Here is a 19,682-nt window from a genome sequence, read left to right as displayed (position 1 = left end):
TGATTACCATTTGTTGACTTGTTAAATCAGAATCTATGTCAGTGGAACTCCAAATTCTGGATATAAAAAATAAATCTGTCTACTGGATAAATTTAGAGAAGGGATACTTAAATTTTATGGGCTTTTACATATGAACAATTTCATTTAATCCACATATAAGCCTACTTGATTTATCAGGAGTTTTCAAAATGTTTTATATATCTGCATTTATGTAATTATGTTCTTCCTTATTCTAATACAAACAAAGAGAATAATAAAAGAGAGGCTTCAAAAATCTACTTAACAAAATGAAATTGTTTAAAGGTATACTTAGCTAAGTAGGAAAAAAATACATAATGAAACCAATTAAAAGATTTATACTCCAAATGTGTGACAGATGGTGGACCCTTTCTGGGCTCTAGAGTTCCGGTAAGACCAAGTAGGAGCTGTGGCTCAGACTATGAGACTCATCTCTGACCAGCTTACAAAATTTCAGATGCCATGTCCATGACACATCAAGGCCCTTGACTTCACATCAGGGATATATTCCCTTGTAAATCCATCCAATTTCAAAAATTGAGACTTCTATATGAGTTTCAAGAATCTTAGCCCTTGCCTCAGGGACCCTACCACTTTATAAAAACAGTGCATGACTTCTTTCAAACCAGGAATCAGTTTCTGCAACAATCCCCTGGAGGAGTGTGGTTTCAAAATAAATAAATAAATAAGTAAATAAGTAAGTAAGTAAAATAAACCTTGTGCTTCTGTTGCTAGCTTTGTTAATAAATAGCAGATTACATTCTCTGGGGCCATGCTAAATTTATAAAGAACACGTTATGCCACACAAACTTGATTTTTTTTATAAACTCAGTAAATTAGTGGATAAAAAAATAGAGTAGATGGAAAATATCTTGATTATAATAAAACAAGTTGATGGCAATTCACAGACTCATATACAAAAAGATCTTGTTTGAAAATTTAATTCAAATTACCTTAGCTGCAAGTACTGTCACACAGATTGAAAATTGAATGAAAAATGACCATAAAGAAAGGATAATGAGAAACGCTAACAAAGAAATCTATCATGGGCACTTAAAATCTTAATGAATATTATATAAAGGAGGCTAAATAACTGAGGCTCTAATTTCTCATGTTGCCTACTCTATTGAAGTTTTGTGAATAACCAAAGGAATTGTTTTACTTTAGTACTTGAGAGAATGTCATATTTAGAAAACCAGCAATTGCTTTTTCCAGGTTTACTAGAATGTAGATAGTATTCTCTACTCCACAATTGAAGCCATACTTATATTCTAAGAAAATCATTACAAGTCCAGAGGTAGTTTATTTTATTCTTTTTTGTATTTTGCATTCTGGGTACAAGTGAAAGTGAGTGAAGTGAGTCTGGCACTGAAATCAGTGTCTCGAGTGCAGTATCTGATATTCCCACGTAAGACGGGACAACTACAACTGCATAATTAGTAGCGTAACTCACTGTTTACCCATGTTGCATAGCCCTTGTTTGTAAGGTGAGGGGTGTTTGTAGCTGTGTTCTTTAGTCCTCTGTATGAAGAAGTAGCAATGGTACAAACCAGGTGGAGTCTGTTCAGAAGACAGCCTTCAGATCTGGTTTGCCTCTTGGGAACTGAATAAACTTGAAAACGTTCCATAATCATTATTAACTTTTGTTGCCTTAAATATTACGTGATGATGTAACACATAGTTATGGACCTCAATGAGTCATATGTTATGGAAAATGTTGAAAGATGTTAAAAGCTAATGTGTAGGTGGCTGTAAGCATTTAAAGGGTCTGATGGATATATGTTTACTTATTTACCTACTTCAAATAAGTATTCAATTACTGATGATAGTGGTGGTCATGGTTAGGATGTTATTGGAATTGAATCAGTCTACCTGGCTAGGATCCTGATATTCTCTTCCCTTCTCTCTCTTCTCTTCTCTTCTCTTCTCTTCTCTTCTCTTCTCTTCTCTTCTCTTCTCTTCTCTTCTCTTCTCTTCTCTTCTCTTCTCTTCTCTCTCTTCTCTCTCTTCTCCTCTCCTCCCCTCCCCTCCCCTCCCCTCCCCTCCCCTCCTCCTCTCCTCTCCTCTCCTCTCCTCTCCTCTCCTCTCCTCTCCTCTCCTCTCCTCTCCTCTCCTCCTCTTCCCTTCTCTCTCTCTCTTCAAGTATAATTAATATACAGTATTAAATTTCAGGTATACATATCGTGATTGAGCAGTTCTATATATTTCTCAGTGCTCAGTGTGAGACGTGTACTCTTAGTCCTCTCACCTGTTTCACTCACCCAACCTCTCACCTCCCCTCTGGCAACTGCCAGTTTGTTTTTTATAGGAGTCTGCTTTTTTGTTTGTCTCTCCTTTTTTTCCTTTGTGCATTTGCTTTGTTTCTTAACTTCAATATATGAGTGAAATCCTATGGTGTTTTCCCTTCTTATTGACCTATTTCACTTAGAATTGTACTCTAGAGCCATTCACGCCATTACAAATAGCAAGATTTCATTCTTTTTTATGGCCGAATAATATTTCATTATGTAAAGTATTTATATACCACATCTTCTCTATCCATTCATCTATGGATAACACTTAGGCTGCTTCCACATCTTGATTACTGTAAATATGCTGCAATAAACCTAGGGTTGCATGCATATCTCTTTAACATGGAATCTGTTTCCTTTTCTTCAATTTTAGAATTTATCTTCATATAGCCACCGGTACTCTTGCCTATCTCATTTTGAGTGTTTTAGGTTCTGTGTTCTACCTATTTCATTAGATATTTGTAAATTCTATACATCAGCCATTCCCTTTAGAATCTCATACATCTGCATTTTTTAATTCCCACTATCATCCACAGTTCTGACATCTTTCCCTTAACCTGAGTACTGCTGAGTATTCATCAATGTTTCCCAGTGAAATTTCTTTGCAGATGAAACAAAGTCATAGATCCTAAAAGCCAGTCACAGCTATGCCAATAACTGATATCATCCTAACTGACCAACTCCCTCATTGTCAAATATGGAGATAATTTATACCACTGTGATTTAGAATAAATTGAATTAAATGTCGAGGTCTGAATGCATTTATATTCTTTGACAAATCCCCTATCTTATATGAATATCTATCTCTTCATCTGTAAAATGGGAATGATAATCCTCGCATTGCCTGCAACATACGATGGTTATGAGGCTCAAATTATTATAGGAAAGTTCTTAGAAATCTCTAAAATACTGTAGAAGATTGAAGAGATTGCTAAGTGACCCATTTCTTGAGTAAGAAAAGAGAAATCCCAGATCTCATTATGCTCTTTATGGGACTTAAGAAGGGATATTTTTGGCTATGTTAAGTTTTTTATTTGCAGCACAATTAGTTTCATTTTGGAATGTTAATGAGAAAACAAGAAATAGGATAATTTTGAAATAAATATAGTGAGCTAAATTTATTTTAATACCAACAATTGGGAAAATTAACTTGTTACTATAAGTTCCTACCTTTTGTATTATTACAGAATTTTCATCTTCTAAACACGATAAAATTAGCATTGGGGGTAGCTTCTCAATAGTTGGCTTCAAATGTTATAGTTGATTCAAATTAGATAAATTTTCAAACTTGGAAATAGCACAGAATTTGGGCCAGTTAGATTTGGCATTGCTTCCTCACTCTCAACTTATTAAATCATTTAACTTCTCTCAGGCTTGGGATACCTTATATAGTAATTGAGATTTTTAATATATGACAGCCTATATGCTAATATATATCAGTAATCCAATTCCGTACTGAGTCTAAAGTAGTAACCTAACAAATGATACCCTATTATGTATTAAAACAAGTTTTCTCCAGGATCTGTTGGAGCAAAAACATCTGAACTACTCCCACCAATATGAGAAATCATGGAACAATTGTGCATGCTTGCATTTGGAGGGGCTGTTGGGGTGGTAGTGATGATGGTGAGATGATTAATTCAATCTACTCTTTGAAATCCAGATGCCTACTATAAGTACACTTTTTTTTTAAAAAAAAGAAAGAAGTATGATTGGTAGATTAAAAGTAATCTACTGGGTGAGAAGAATATCTACTTTCATCTAAAGCAATTTGGTTTTGCAGGACAATACTGAGTTTAAAGTCAGAAGGATCGATCACTTAATAATCATGGTCTGAGAAATATTACCATCCTTAAGTTTCAACTGCTAAGATAAGTAGGAATAATAATCTCAGCTCATAGTAATGTGGGAATTGATTAAATAATGTATATAAACTTCAAAAGGAATATGAAGACATAATTAGTTCTCACTGTATCTTATTATTACTTCCTCTGCCACAGACTGGGTTACTATGTAGAAAGAACCTGAGTCAAGACTTGCGTGATGATAGTTAATTTGGGAAAACTATGCTGGAGAAGGAGTGGGAGACTGCAAAGTGTGAGGAAGAGGGGAGAGAAGAGCCAATATGAAGTGTCATGATGAAAGTGGATAGAGCTGTTGGCAGTTGGGGGCCACTTTCCCTCGAAACCCTTGGTGGAACAATGAGAAGGAGCAGTATGAGCTTCAAAACTGTCCTCCTAACGATGGAAGTTGTACATGTTTATTCAAAAACTATTAGGGCACCTGGATGGCTCAGTTGGTAGAGTGTGGGACTCTTGATCTCAGGGTTGTGAGCTCCAGCCCTATGTTGGGTGTAGAGATTACCTAAAAATAAAATCTCAAAAACAAGACAAAAGCTTTTATCTCTTTTTAGTCTGGAGCCATCACATGGTTGTTAAATGTCCTGTGTTTTCAAGTGAGTGATAACTCCTAAGTGCTGACTGCTGCATGTGTTCAAAACTCCAGTACCAAAGCAGCTCTGGAGCAGAATGTCCTAGTTGTAGTTACAATAGTCAGGCTACATGTGAGAAGAGCTGTTTGCCTTAGCAATTCCAAAAGCAATCTGTGGTCCAAGAGATGTCAGACAGGAGCATAACTGGGCACCAGTGCAAACAACAATATTAAATAGATAATGTTCTCACATACAGACACATGATGTCCCTCGCCCTCTGCTTCTTGTCTTTCCTTTTAAACATTTTATTTGATGATAGATCATTGAAGCATAATTTACATATAGTAAAATTCACTCTTTCCAGTGTTTTGACAAACACATAAAGTGTGTTTGTCATTCATTGCCACTTGGTAAGTGCTTCATTGTTAGATCAGCCTGAGAACATCAAGGATAAATTCCCTGCCATTTTATGTCTTTTCTTTGATAATAGCATAACAGACTCAAAGTGTCAGAGAATAGGGAAGCATATTCTTTCTGGAAATACAAAGCAAAATGTATATTGGATTGGAAAAATATTATTAATTACTGAAGCAGTATAAGCAATGCATGGGTTTTCTCTGAGCTCTTCTGTCTACCTTTGTGTATGATTATATATATCAATGATATATAACATATATAATAATATATAATGTTATATTTATATTATATAAATTAATTTATATATCATATAAAATTAAGAGTAATTATGTATATACACACATGCATGCACACACATTCATATATATATATGAATATAATATATATATATTTTTTCTATAGCCTGTGACTATAGAAAATCCTATATGAGAGAATGAGGGGGAAAAAATCACTGACAATAGTAGCCAACATGCAACCAGGATAAATTATATTCTTATTCTATTTCTATGAAGATTTTATACCGGAAAATGCTTTGCAAATTTTGACATTATACCATCTGCAAAGTTAAACCCATTTATTCAGATCAATCCAGGCTTTAAGGCAATTAACAGTCGAGGTATCACGATGAATACACATAGTTCTTCCAAGAGCCAGATTTGGGGATGTCCATTGATTGGTAGAAAAGGCAAATGGTCATAGCCTACAGGCCTTACATTTTATAAGATTCCAAAAATAAATCTACTACCCACTTTCACAAGAATGTTTGATTAATTTTGATCATAATTGACGGGTGAAAAAAGCCCTGTTTTTCCTTTGAATGACAATAGGATGCTGTCCCTTGCACACAATGAAAGGAAATCTGAAAATATTTGAGTTATTATGTCTGAAAGAAACTCCTAGTTTTAACTGATAAAATTCCATTTTAGCAAAGTTGTTTTGTATTTAACTTAATCTCACATAAATCTTAAAACGCCCCTGAGAAATCGTAAGGGTATACAAAGTTAAACAGAAGAGCTCAAAGAAAATCCATGTACATACTACCTCTCTTTGTAAAGAAATTGAGGACTCATTTGACCAAGTTCAGGCAGTTACTATGGAACAGCCATAACACTCAGGTCTCATGAGTCACCGTCTCAAAGTCTCTTAGCTACATATGGGGTAGATATAACTACATAGTCATATTAAATAAATTTTAAACTTTCATTATATAGTGTTTAAATAGGAGGAGGAATCAGATTGCTTTCAAACAAGTCAGGGGATTAGTCCACTAAAAATGACAAGAGTTACTGTGTTTTGCCATATATACCCTCTTGATAGTGTTTCTGAGGCCTCTAATCTCCCCTGCCCCCCGCAATATGACATATTTGACAGTCTTACAAAGAGTTTTACTTTCAATGACAAATAGAAGATTTGTATTTTCACTTGATGACTATAGAGAATGGTAATTGAACAAAACCTTTCTCTCCACTTGTAAGAGAAGTAAATGATCTCTGGTTACCATGTTAAAAATGTAAATGGCAAAAAAATAAAATAAACGGACAAGTAAGCACAAACAAAACTATATCCTTCCCCAATGGTTGACTAATTTTGAAACAGATGGTCTAATTAAAGACTGAAAAAAAACAAGAGAGACCCATGTTCCAAAAGAGAAATAAGAGGATTATAGCTCTGGGCTGAAAATAAGATATAATGTTATAGAGATAACAACTATTACTCTAATGGCTTTGGATAGTCACCTTGTAAGAAACCAGGTTAATCTGAAATGGGAAATGAAAGTTCTCATTGAAAGTTAAATCATTTCAGTAAAATATAGAGGAATTTGAATAAAATAGGATCTCTCTGGACAGCAAGAAAAGTCTTGTGGCCAGCCAAGAAAGTCTTTTCTGTTAAAACAAAAACAAAAATTTAATGAAATTTAGCAAAAGTGAATTGGGGTAGAAGTGTAACCTTGGAACAATGACCCAAAGTCTTATGAAATATCCGTGTTGTCCTCAGTCTTGTAAGCGTTAGAACTGGCAACGAAGAAATCAAAGTTTCTCGAAGAAGCTATTACAAACTGGAACTACCTGAATCACAGATCAATAGATTAACTGTTGAGTATTTAAATATTTGTATGGGAAAAGTCATTGGCTTCCAACTTCCTTTCTATTGCATGGATGTTATGACTTTTAAATGTATTGAGCCCTTTTTTTCCAGAGGAAGGGCAAAATACAAAAGATATACAAATATATCATTTTGTAAGTATGCTCTAGATAGTACACACAAAACATTTACTTTTCCTAAGTTAATGCATTCTGTGATTCACCTCATGAGAAAAAAAAAAAAAATCTTTTCTCAGGATACTTGCCAAGTGGTATGACAGTCCTTACAGAAATGTCCTGCTAGGGCAGCCCAGGTGGCTCAGCGGTTGAGCATCTGCCTGCAGCTCAGGGTGTGATCCTGGGGTCCTGGGATCGAGTCCTGCATCGGGCTCCCTGTGGGGAGCCTGCTTCTCCCTCTGCCTGTGTCTCTGCCTCTCTCTCTCTGTCTCTCATGAATAAATAAATAAAATCTTCAAAAAAAAAAATAAAAGAAGTGTCATTCTACACGATCCAGTTGTTAGCCATCCACAGGTTAATTGGAAGGCAGTATACATTTATCTGTGAGAACTTTGTTTCAGTAAGTGGATAAGAATAAACAATGAGGAGTTTAAGTGATGGAAATATAAAGTCTTTGACAAGTCTTAGAACTTTTTACTTAATTGCTCTAAACCTCCATTTTTTAAGATCTAGTATAGTGCTCCTGCGTCATAGATATTCAAGATGCCTTGACAGATCAATAAAGGAATGAATAAATGGATGTGTGATCCTCGGGAAGTGCACTGGGATCCCACTTTGTTTCAAGCCCTGTGATGTTGGATTATTTTTTAAAAATATAATAAAGGAAGATACCACATTTGTCGTAAGAGGAATACTTGTCTATTGAGCATGTGGAGAGGAACGAAATGTGGCCAAACACGGACACGAACTGTTAGTCCACAAGCTGGAAATAGTGAGTGCCACTAAAGAAGTTTGAGTAAAAGTTGTGAGAAGTCAAGAAATAGGTGATAATTCTGTCTTTGAAATGAATTTTGCTATGTATGGTGAACATTCTGAAGACAATGCTGATTAATTTATGATGCCATATATGTTTTTTTCTATTTTTGTTCGTTTTGTTTTTCCCTTGCAATATGTATATAGAAATGAGGCCATATTTCTGTTTTCTCCTAAATTTCCCAGCAATAATACGTGATTGCTTAGAAAATAGAAATTTAATAGTAGACCAGTGTTGTAAGAATTGTGTTAAAAGTGTGTTAACTGTGCAATTCACATCTGTTTAACATCTGCCAAATAGCAAGTGAACTTCTATCTTCTGAACTGGATTACACACCGGGATAAGAAAGTCTTTCTTTTTTTTCTTGTTGTCACTGCACATGACCCCTAAAATAGCCTCTTTCAGGTCAGCATAGCCACAGTGGAGGGTTTCAGTTGCTTTCTAGGCACGTATTACAGTTACAGAAGATTTTCACATAATCAAAATTGGGTATTTCTAGAGAGATCAAAAGAGACAGTGAAGTGGAGAGCAGGTGCGCCAGCCTTCTTCGAGGATCTGAGAATGCAATTAACCAGCAAATGAGCCCTTGTAAAGCCAGGCTTCCTGAACAGATGAGCACAACAAAAGCTACCGAGAAATGAGGTGGCCAAGGGCCACTCCTGAACAGAGTGTGCACATGGGCATCTGCCCCTGTTCTTGAACTTTAGGAAGAGAGAGAGAGAGAGAGAGAGAGAGAGGGATTCAATAGAAACTGTAGAGTCAAAACAATTATGCAAATATAGGGGACTCTGGGAGGAGATGAAAGATTAGATTGCTTTCACAAAGGCTCTTGTAACAGTAGAGATTTTTCTCTTTTCTCTCCCAATGGTACCAACTTAGGGCTGAAAAAGATGGATGGCAGCAGAAGCAACCCAAGAAAAATTAAAGAGCATCACAGTTTAATCACTTGACGTTAATATGACAAATCCAAAAGCCATTTAAAGAGGAGGCAAAGTTGCAGTCGCAAAATATGTCTTAGACTTGCCACCCTTAGTGTACACATAGAATGGAATGATGTTCAGCCAGAGAAGGAAGGAATCACTGCTACACGCCACAAGCTGACTGCGTGTCAAAACATGACACTACGTGAAAGGAGCCAGGCACAAAAGGCCGTGGGTACCGCAGCATGATCCTAGTCCCTTGAAATCTCCAGAATGGGCAAATCCATATAGAGGCAGAAAGCAGACTGCAGGTTGTTAACTGTTGGGGCATGGGGGGGCATGAGTAGTGACACCTTGATAGGTACGGGGTTTCCTCTCGAGGCGATGAAAATATTTTTGAGACATCACTTAATTAGTGGAATGTTGCATGGTGTTGTGACTATAGTAAATACTAGTGAATTGTACACTTTACTATGGCTCATTTCATTTTATGTTAATCTCATCTTCATTAAAAAAAGAAAAACAGTGTTTTGTATCTTTACTCATATCTAGGTGTTTGCAGATTTAAACTAGGTTATTCCCTCAGTGTCACTTTCTCTCACGGCTCATTCTTTCTGCCTGGGAAACCACCTTTCCTGTTTTCTTGGATAAGCTCGATTTCTAGTTCTATGAATTTCTTCTGTGTCAATTATCTTCTGTTGGTTTCAACATTCTACCTAATAAAACTACAGCATTTGGCTTAGCAAACAACAGATACACTGTTTCTGTGTATCTGTGGCTATAAATCAGAAAATCTCCGTCCATATTTTCCTTTTGCAGTTATGAAGCAGATAATTTTGGGCAAATTGGTTCATTTATCTGGGTCTGATTTATTTCAAATGCTAAATTTATTTTATTATTGTTTAAATTAAAGAACTCCCAAGGGCTTACATTTAATATCTAATTGCTTTATGTGGGCTTAATCGTTAAAATACTATAAAATCAATAAAAATCCAACTGCCAGCAATAAGGTAGTGATGTGACAATAATCATGCTTCATTCATTCAATAAGTACTCTGTGCACATGTTCTGCCTTGTCTCTGGGGATATAAATATTATCAACAGTAGATCACTGGATTTATTAGAGGCATGTAGTTTATGATGATGATGTTAATGGCAAAATATTTACTTCTATAGTTAGAAACCCTCTAAGAAAAAAAAAAAGAGAATAACTAAACAATAATGTCTGCTTTGTTATCCTGTTTTTTATCTGAAGAGGAAAAATTTAAAACAAGGCTACCGTAAAACTTGCTTGCAAGTCAACTCTTTGATGCATTTATTTATTCTAAAAATACATTTTTCTAAAATGATTTTGAAAGGTCTTGTCAAATAGGTCTGTGCATTACTGGGCTAAAGTTATGTAAGCTGCATGATTGCAGGAATTTTGATAAGACTATACATATATACTCATTTTCTACATTTGATTTCCATTTTGCAGATAAAGAAAGTAAGGGCCAATGACTTCCACTTACGAAGGACTTCTTCTGACCTAGGCATTTGCATATTCAGAATCTTGTTCAATATTTACAAATGAGACAGGTGTTATTTTAGTCATTAGAGAGCTGATGAGCTAGAAGATAAGACAAGCTAGCTAAGGTGCCAAATTTCACATATTTTGGAAGTCACAGACTTGGGCACCATATCTAATTTGACGCAGGCTACATCCTACCTTTATTAAACCGTCCTGATTTCAGGTGATGCTTCTTCCAACCCCTACCTCTAGCAGAAAGGGGATCTCTGTTTGCCTCAGCCAGTTGTGTCCTGGACCCAGTGGGGCACTCATACCCTGCACAGGCACGTGATGCGTTTATGTCAGGATCACTTGGAAGCATACCATTAAGCACACACTCTGCCCTCCAGACCAATTCCCCACATTGCTCGCCAAGAACACTCTGCACAGCTAGGCAGTGAGGCTTCATATTAATCATGTTTTCTAATTATTTATTTATTAGAACAAGGGAGCTGAACACCTGGCAGCGTTTACATTTGCAATTAGGGAAGCAACCTCACTCTAGCAGAAGTCTGATTTTATTACTTGCCTTTGCCTTGTAAAACTAAGTTCGCCTGGTGGTGGAGAAAGTCATATTAATACAAATAATAATGAAATGCTGGAAATAATCTCTTTCCCCAGTTTGGCATATATTGAGTAAATTTTACACTTGAAATTTATTTCACGATGCTATTGTTGGGGGAAAAAGCATGTACTGATGTAATAATCTCATTCTTTAATTCAACAATTCTTGGTTGAGCGCTTGCTATATCCATGCCACTGTGACTGGCACTATGACATCATGTTAAGGACATGAGTTCAAACAAACCTGTGATCAGTCCTACAATGCACTAAACACTCCACGCTCTTACTAAGAAATGGAGATAACATCTATTTCATAGGTGCTTTTTGAGACTTATGGTGGATACAAGCCACCATAAATGAGTTGTACCCAATATTAGTTGGCTACTCAGCCTCCCCATCTCACTCAGGTATGGTGATCATACAGTTGTAAACCATAACCCATAGTCACATACTTTCAGTCAAATATGGAGGATAAGCTAAATCCAACAACAACAATAAACAACAACAACAACAATAAAGTACAAACTGACTAGTGTCACAAAAAACTAATTAAGTAAGTGAAAGGTAATTTTGGATATGGGCATAATCAAGTTTTTAAAATATATATATATATATATATTGTATTTAGGAATAGGAGAAGGGAACTAGGATTAGAAGGCATTTACATAATGAATAGCTTCACAATGAGCCTTCGGTGGCTAAAATTTATCCTACAGCCAAATTATTCCATTGACAGCCAAGAGTCATGCTTCATGGAGTTTAATTTAGCCATTGCATACCTTGTGGGAGAGCAATTGAGAAGGAGATGAGAAGCCCAATTGGAATACTATATAATTGTAATTTCTTAGATGATGCCAAGTCCTCCAACTTTCTGGATTCACTCTCTAAAACAAAAACTCCCCAAAAGAACATTTCTCTCCTTTGGAAGAAATTTTCAAACCTCCTGGAATCAGCAGTCCAATTGCGTCAGATGTTAAAATTAGAACATCTCTGTCCTGCTGCAAGGACTTCAGGCTAGCGATAATGATGATCCAAATAAGGGCAGCGAAAATGCAATGAAGGAAACACATGGAAAACTCCCTCGCCTATGGGTTGACGAGCTCTCAGAGCCCTGTGTGCAAATTAAGGATTGTATAACTGACTTCTCTAAAACAAACATGTGGTAAACTACCTTCCAAAGGAATGGATAGCACCGAGGAACGCTTCTGAAGCTACTGGTAAGTATGTTGAATAGCAAATAAGCTGAGATAAAAGAACAGTGAGAAATCAGCAGTGTTACACTGGACAGGCTACTTCATACCTTATTTCTATGAGGGATAACATCAACCTATGAACACTATGTCATTATATATATGAATTTTGGAGCATAACACTAGGCATGTAGTACTTTTTTGAGATAAAGAAAGAGAGCTCAGGGTGGGGGGGTGGGCAGAGGGAGAGGGAGAGAGAGAATCTTAAGCAGACTCGACAACCAGCCCAGAGTCCAACAGGGGGTTCGATGTCATGACCCTGAGACCATGACCTGAGCTGAAATCAAGGGTCAGAAGCTTAACTGACTAAGCCACCCACGTCCCCCTAGTAGATTTTCAATGCGATTATGCACTTGTGACATATAACATGTAATCTGTAATTATACTAAAGATATTTTATGAATTTCTCTGGGCCAGAAAATTTTCAGTAAGGTATTTTTTTCCTGTGTCTAAGAGAAAAAAAAATCAATGAACACAGGATTTAGGGAAAATACTACATACTTGTTAACTCATAGTAGATCTCAGAAAAAAGAGAGAGAGAGAGAAAAGAAAGAAATCTTGCTTGTCGGGAATGGAAAGTAAGCAAATTTATTTCTACATATCACCAGGATTTGAATAAAGATGCACTTAAAAAGAGATATCAGGCAGCTGAATTGTTCACCTGGTAGGGATCCAATTGCCCTACATGGGAAGTGCTAGCTACCTGCATGGAAAACAGATGTTATCACATTTACTTAATGTGGTGGCAGGAAGTTGGTGAGGATAGAAATTCTGTGTTATCTTTAATGTTGTGATTTTTACTGCTTAGTAACTTTTCAAATCTGTGTATACCTGGAGGAGACAAGATCATTTATTCATTCTTTCTTTCTTTGCTTTATCCACATGCTACATCACATTTACTGCACTCTGGGTATTCATTTTCACCAATATAGGAACACCAGCAAAATGTTGGCCTCCTTCAGAGCACCAGCTGGATCCCTAAACCACAAGGACTTCTCAGACTGAGACATGACCTCCTTTTGTAGAGGTTACTCCATCCAAAGCCAACACACGTAAAAATCCGTCCCCATAGTACTTGACCTCTCTATGTATACATTCTGCAACTACTGGCAACTTTATCTAGAAAGACATAGGCATTCTTTAGTTCACTACTTACCAGTTTTATAATTGCCAAGACTACTTGTCAGGCCCCAAATCCTCCTACTGAAGTTTACTCATTGGTTACTCATTGGTCATATCTTTTTCAAACTATCTTATCACAGTAACAATAATAAAAATAATACTATCAAAATTATCATTTATGAAATGTTTTATTTGTTCAGGGAAATCTAATGAGTGTTTTTTTTAAATAAAGATTTTATTTATTTATTCATGAGAGATGGAGAGAGAGACAGGTAGAGGAAGAAGCAGGCTCCATGCAGGGAGCCTGACATGGGACTTGATCCCGGGTCTCCAGGATCAGGCCCTGGGCCAAAGGTGGCGCTAAACTGCTGAGCCACCCTGGCTGCCCCCTGTACTGAGCATTTTACCTGTTACTTGCTTTAATGCTAACTGCTGTAGTATTGAAGAATGAGGAAATTAAGGACAAAAGTGATTAGGTTAATCAGTCCCATATCTAGAAAGAGGCTAAGTAGTATTTAAGAGAAGTATGACACAGAAGTTGCTCCAGGAAAACTGATTCAGATCCTGAAACTGTATTGCCTGTTTTCAAATTCAGACTACAAAATTTTACCTCTTGCCATATTTTAAAAATAAAAGTCGATTATAACAATCTTTACCTCACAGAGTACCTGTGAGGATCGAGTAACAAACACATGTAAAGTGCTAATAATGTGGCTGGATGAATAGTAAGTGTGAAGTTTATTAATAAATTATTATTATTAATACCATAATTAGGGATCATAGCCAGATTCTTCTTTGTTTTCATAAATTGATACGCTGAAGAATGTTGTGAGCTGTACAGGATGAAGATTTCTTTTACTTTTTAGCTCAATTACTACAGTAAAGTGACACCTGAACAGTTGTGCATGTTACCATTCCTCTGCTCTTTTTTAATATTCGATATTTTATATTCAATGTCCACATTAAATTATATGAACTTTAAGAAAAATGAAGACACTAATTACTTCCTTGACTATAACGGCTTAATCTCTCTTGTCTTGGGGATTTTCTAACCTTTGTTCCATGGAGAAGCTTCCTTTTCCTATAGGGCAATGAAGGCACAATAGGTGGTTTTCCCTTGATGTAAGAGTGAATTGATGTCAGAATGACAGTCAAGTCACCACCTTGGGCTCTACTGCAGGGAGGCCCCGTGACAGGATTGGAGAGATTGTCTCTCGCTGGGATAAGCATTTTGAGAGTTGACTTCCAACAGAACACTTGGAGGAGGAGAAAATGATGTATGAGTCTCAGACCTCTTCACTGTACGCTCTTAATTTCTCCGAGTTTCTAATGAACCTTCCTTCCACTGTGCTCCTGGCTGTTGGTGAGGAAACTCTGGCCATAACTCTGACAGCTACTGAAGTTGAGAAAGATTTGTGTACACATTGCCGTATTTGTAATAATATAATACAGAATGCAGGGCTTCCGGTGCATGGAGCCTGCTTCTCCCTCTGCCTATGTCTCTGCCTCTCTCTCTTTCTCTCTCTGTGACTATCATAAATAAATAAAAATTAAAAAAAAATTAAAAAAATACAGAATGCAGAACAATGTTGATAGTATTTCAGAGTGTAAGACACACATGTGTGTATGTGTATGTGTTCCCATATAAAATAAATATTGGAAACAAAAACATGACAATGAGATTAGATTATGGATTTTGTGTTTTCTCCTTTATATGGCATAATCTCTTTCGTTCTCCAGTGACCATGAATTGTATTTATAACTGAAAACAGTAATAAAAAAAAAAAAAAAAGAAAACAGTAATAAAAAAAGTATTGTGCACAAAAAATTTTCAAGTTAATAGTAAATAGATAAAATTGAATATTAATTCTGTTTGGAGGATAGTTTGGTATTTGCAAACCAGGGAAAGCTAATGATCTACTCTAGAGAAATACTCTATTCGAAATAAATTTATATACAATGGAATGTTACTCAGCCAATAGAAGAGATGAATATATTCACCGTTTGCTTTGACGTGGGTGGAACTGGAGGGTATGATGCTGAGTGAAGTTAAGTCAGTCGGAGAAGGACAATCATCATATGGTTTCACTCATACGGGGAATATAAGAAAAAGTGAACGGGACTATAGGGGAAAGGAGGGAAACTGAGTGGGAAAATTATAGGGAGACAAACCATGAGAGATTCTTGACGCTGGGAAACAAACAAGGGGTAGTGGAAGGGGAGGTGGGTGGGGAGATGGGGTGACTGGGTGACGGACACTGAAGAGGGGACTTGATGGGATGAGCACTGGGTGTTACACTGTATGTTGCCAAATCAAACTTCAATCAAAATAAACAAATAAGTAAATAAATAAATAAATAAGTAAATAAATAAATAAATTTTTGAAAACACGAATTATAAGAAAATAAAAACAAGCAAACAAACACCACAAGGCCTTTATGTTTCTCTACAACGAAGCTTAACACAGAAAATGACAGAATGATAAACCAGGCTGTGAAAGGAAATACACTTGGATAAGTAGCATTTTGAACGTGCCATTGTGCCCTTTATTTCTAGTGCCAGAATTAAATTACCACACATGGTCTTATGTGACATTCTCAGCAACGTTGCCATTAGTTATCATTGTCCCATTTTGCAGATATAAGCAGCCTTTACGAACTCATTTAGCTGGTAACTGTGAACTAGAGCTGAAACTCGGGTCTCCTGACTAGATGCCAACCAACTTAAAAACTAAAATAAATAATCAAATAAATAAATAATCAATCAAATAAATAAATAATTGATCAATCACATTTGGGAACTCTGTGGCCTGAACATAGATCCCTAAAAAGGATAGAAAAATCACTATACAATGTTTTGACTTTTATAACAGGATAAATGCCTTTATTTTTCTATCAAAATTGACCAAATCATGTGAAATTGAAGTAGGCACCATAGTAAAATGAGGTACACAGAAAAGGAGGGGCCCTTCTCATGCTGAGCACTAACCATTATATAAGACATAGTTTTAGGCTTTATATTCAGTAGCTCAGTTAACTCCTAGAAAGATCGAAGAGAGCAGTGCCTGTTCTCCACTTACAGATGAGCCAGAGGGGACCTTGAGAAAGTTGAGTGGCTCATCAGAGGACTCATAGGTCGTGAGAACCGCTTCGGGATTTGAAGCTGGTCCTTTGTGATTCCAAAGTCCTTCTATTTTATTTATTTGTTTGCTTGTTTTGGCTTGGTTTTGTCTATAAAGTATTTTTTAAATAGCTTGACTTTTAGAGCAGGCATCTAGAGAAGGTTTTTGAGTTTATAAATAATTTAGTGAGTAGGAAATCCAAGGGGATATAAAAGATTATGTAATGTCATGGCAATATCTATAAATAGGATTGTATAAATATGGATTCACTGTGACACTGGGACACATAACATATATATATATAGATATAGATATAGATATAGATATAGATATAGATATATAGATATATAGATGGATACACATCATCATTCTGCCTTTGGTTAAGCCAAAATTAATTCTCATTATCATCACTGAGTCATTATTTCAGCAGCTTCACATTGACACTGTTTTTAATAGAGTTGATTAATTCTAGCTGTTGCATATCTCAGTGGCTGAACACAATGTGTTTATTTCTCACCGTAAGTCAAATCATCGCATTGTATACCCTTAATAGGTACAATTTGACTTGTCAGATATACCTCGGCAAAGCTGGAAAATGCATCAATGATATATTTTTACACAATTTTTTCTTGCAATTATTTCAGTAAAATTGTCTTAATATGAATTTTTTATATAAGGGTATTTATTTTATTTTTATTTATTTATTTATTTAAAGATTTTATTTATTTATTCATGAGACACACAGAGAGAAAGGCAGTGACACAGACAGAGAGAGGAGAAGCAGGCTCCCTGCAGCAGCCCGATGCGGGACTCGATCCCAGGACTCTAGGATCATGCCCTGGGCCAAAGGCAGACGTTCAACCACTGAGCCACCCAGACGTCCCAGGTATTTATTTTATTAATCTTTATACTGCACTGACATATTTTCTCTACTCTTGTTTGTGTGCATCTTTTTATAATAAAAACAAAACCTTTAAGTCTATGCAGTTGCAAGGGAAGTGAAGAACTATAGTTTCATACAGATTTTTGGTGAACACTAACTTTCTCGGCCACAGCTATTAGGTTGTCTTTGCAACCTGGTTTTGGAAGTACCTCACCCCTCATCACAAAAAAAGCAAAACAAAGCAAAACAAAACAAAACAGTAAAAGATGCTGTATCCATAATCCCAAATGCTGTTTGCAAAGGAGAGAAGACAGATATACGGAGGATATTCATTCTTGTACTTAACAAAATAATGCAAAGGGGAATACGTAAACAGTTCATTAAGGCCCTATGCTTATTAGTTTGTGAGAAAATAGTTCTCAGAATTGGTGAAAATTCTGATACCTCTTTTAGCAAAGAAGAATCTAGTTATATGAAATAAAGTATAAAGATGTAAACATTGGACGCAGCAAACCCTGTTGTAGACATTCCTTCTAAAGTAACTGTCAGACCAGTGCACCAAGATGCGTGAATGTGCGTATGTGTGTGTGTGAAAATGCTTACCGTGACAATGTTTACACAAATAAGAAAAATGAAATGATTTTTATATGTTCATTAATTAGTATTCATTTTGGTGATTCATAAATGGTAGCTATTAAAAACTATAAGGCGATTTTGTAGATGGATGGATAAATTGATAGGTAGGTAGAGAGAGAGAGAGATGGGTATATAGAGAGGGAACATTATGTCTGGGATGTATTATTAACAAACAGGCTGGTTAAAATGGCTTGGTGTCATCATTCAGCTTAACATTGGATAAGAAAATAGCAGATTAGCTAATACTTAATGATAATCTACTATATACCGGGAACATTCTTAGTCCCTAATCTGGGTGTTAAAATCAATAAAGAAGAAGCAGAGTTCAACTCACAGAGACTGCAAGTGGCACATTTGGGATTTCAACCCAGGTCGGTGTGGTTCCAAATTTGATGCGCTTTCTACCGCACCAAGCTGCTTCCACAGCAGTTGGAACTTGTCTGCATCTGTTCTATGCTTGTTTGCATTTTTCCGTTTTGAAAAAAAAAAAAAAAAAAACAGCCACCCCCTGTCCCACCGTGCTCAGCAACACTTTGATTTCCTTTCCTGTTGCTGAGGCAGATCCACTCACCTCCCCGGCATTCATGAGCAGCTCTGCAGAGCGCTCGAGCAGCTGGCAAGCCACCCAGCAAGAGTGACTGGGAAGTGCAGAAAATTCCTCCGAGAGCAAGCAACATCTGTTTGATAGGCAATGAAAAATAAACCCGTAATAAACTCATTTTAGGAGCAAAAAATGGCTCCTCAAAGTGCTGATTATTCATTTTATGCAAGCGCAGTAATGTTGGTCTCCTTGACAAGCAGGAAAACAGCAGGTCTGGAAGCAAATGATCTCGGGCAGAGGGTGAGGCTGCTCACACCAGGAGCAAGCTCAGGTGATGGCAGACAGGAAGCATTTAGAAGGATCACACAGGAAGCCTGCACCACCAGGCTGGCTCCTGGACAGAGCAGTGGCCCAGGGGCGCGGATGGGGTGCAGACACCAGGAAGGAGCTTCCACCCAGCAGCCAGGGCTTCCTCAGCACCCAGACTGCCAGGCTGCCACCAGTGCCGTCAGCTCTCAGTGCACTCTTGCCTCCACTCACCCCTTCCTTGTTTCACTTATTCAGATATCTATTACATACTCCTAAGAAGACTTCTTAAATACCGGCTGCTTTATTGAATAATGCAATTATAATCCAGGGTGGTTTTCTTACAAAGTATAAGATAAAGGGTAGATTAACATTTATTGAATTTAAATCTAATAACATGTAGATGAAAATAACAAAATGGATTGAAGGAAAAAGGAAAATGATTGAAAGATAAAATCATCTGTGGTTAAAATTACCCTGGATACAAGCTATCCCCTGGCTAAAAAGTTTGGTTGTGGGTTTAGATAAATAAATTATTCACCCCCTTTTTTTTTTTTAATT

General features: G+C 36.5%; 1 long non-coding RNA gene across 2 annotated transcripts in view; it reads right to left on the bottom strand.

Moving 5' to 3' along the window:
• The window catches only part of LOC140624408 (uncharacterized), a 223,259-nt gene extending 203,942 nt beyond the window's left edge, over positions 1-19,317 (bottom strand). For both annotated transcript variants that reach the window (XR_012023884.1, XR_012023882.1), the window contains exon 1: positions 18,846-19,317. This is a non-coding gene — a long non-coding RNA (uncharacterized lncRNA). The remainder of the gene's footprint in view (positions 1-18,845) is intronic.
• Positions 19,318-19,682: the final 365 nt, after the last annotated feature.

The sequence above is a fragment of the Canis lupus genome, chromosome 3 (genome assembly GCF_048164855.1).
Source record: "Canis lupus baileyi chromosome 3, mCanLup2.hap1, whole genome shotgun sequence".
NCBI lineage: Eukaryota > Metazoa > Chordata > Mammalia > Carnivora > Canidae > Canis > Canis lupus.
This window is presented reverse-complemented; position numbering and strand designations above follow the sequence as displayed.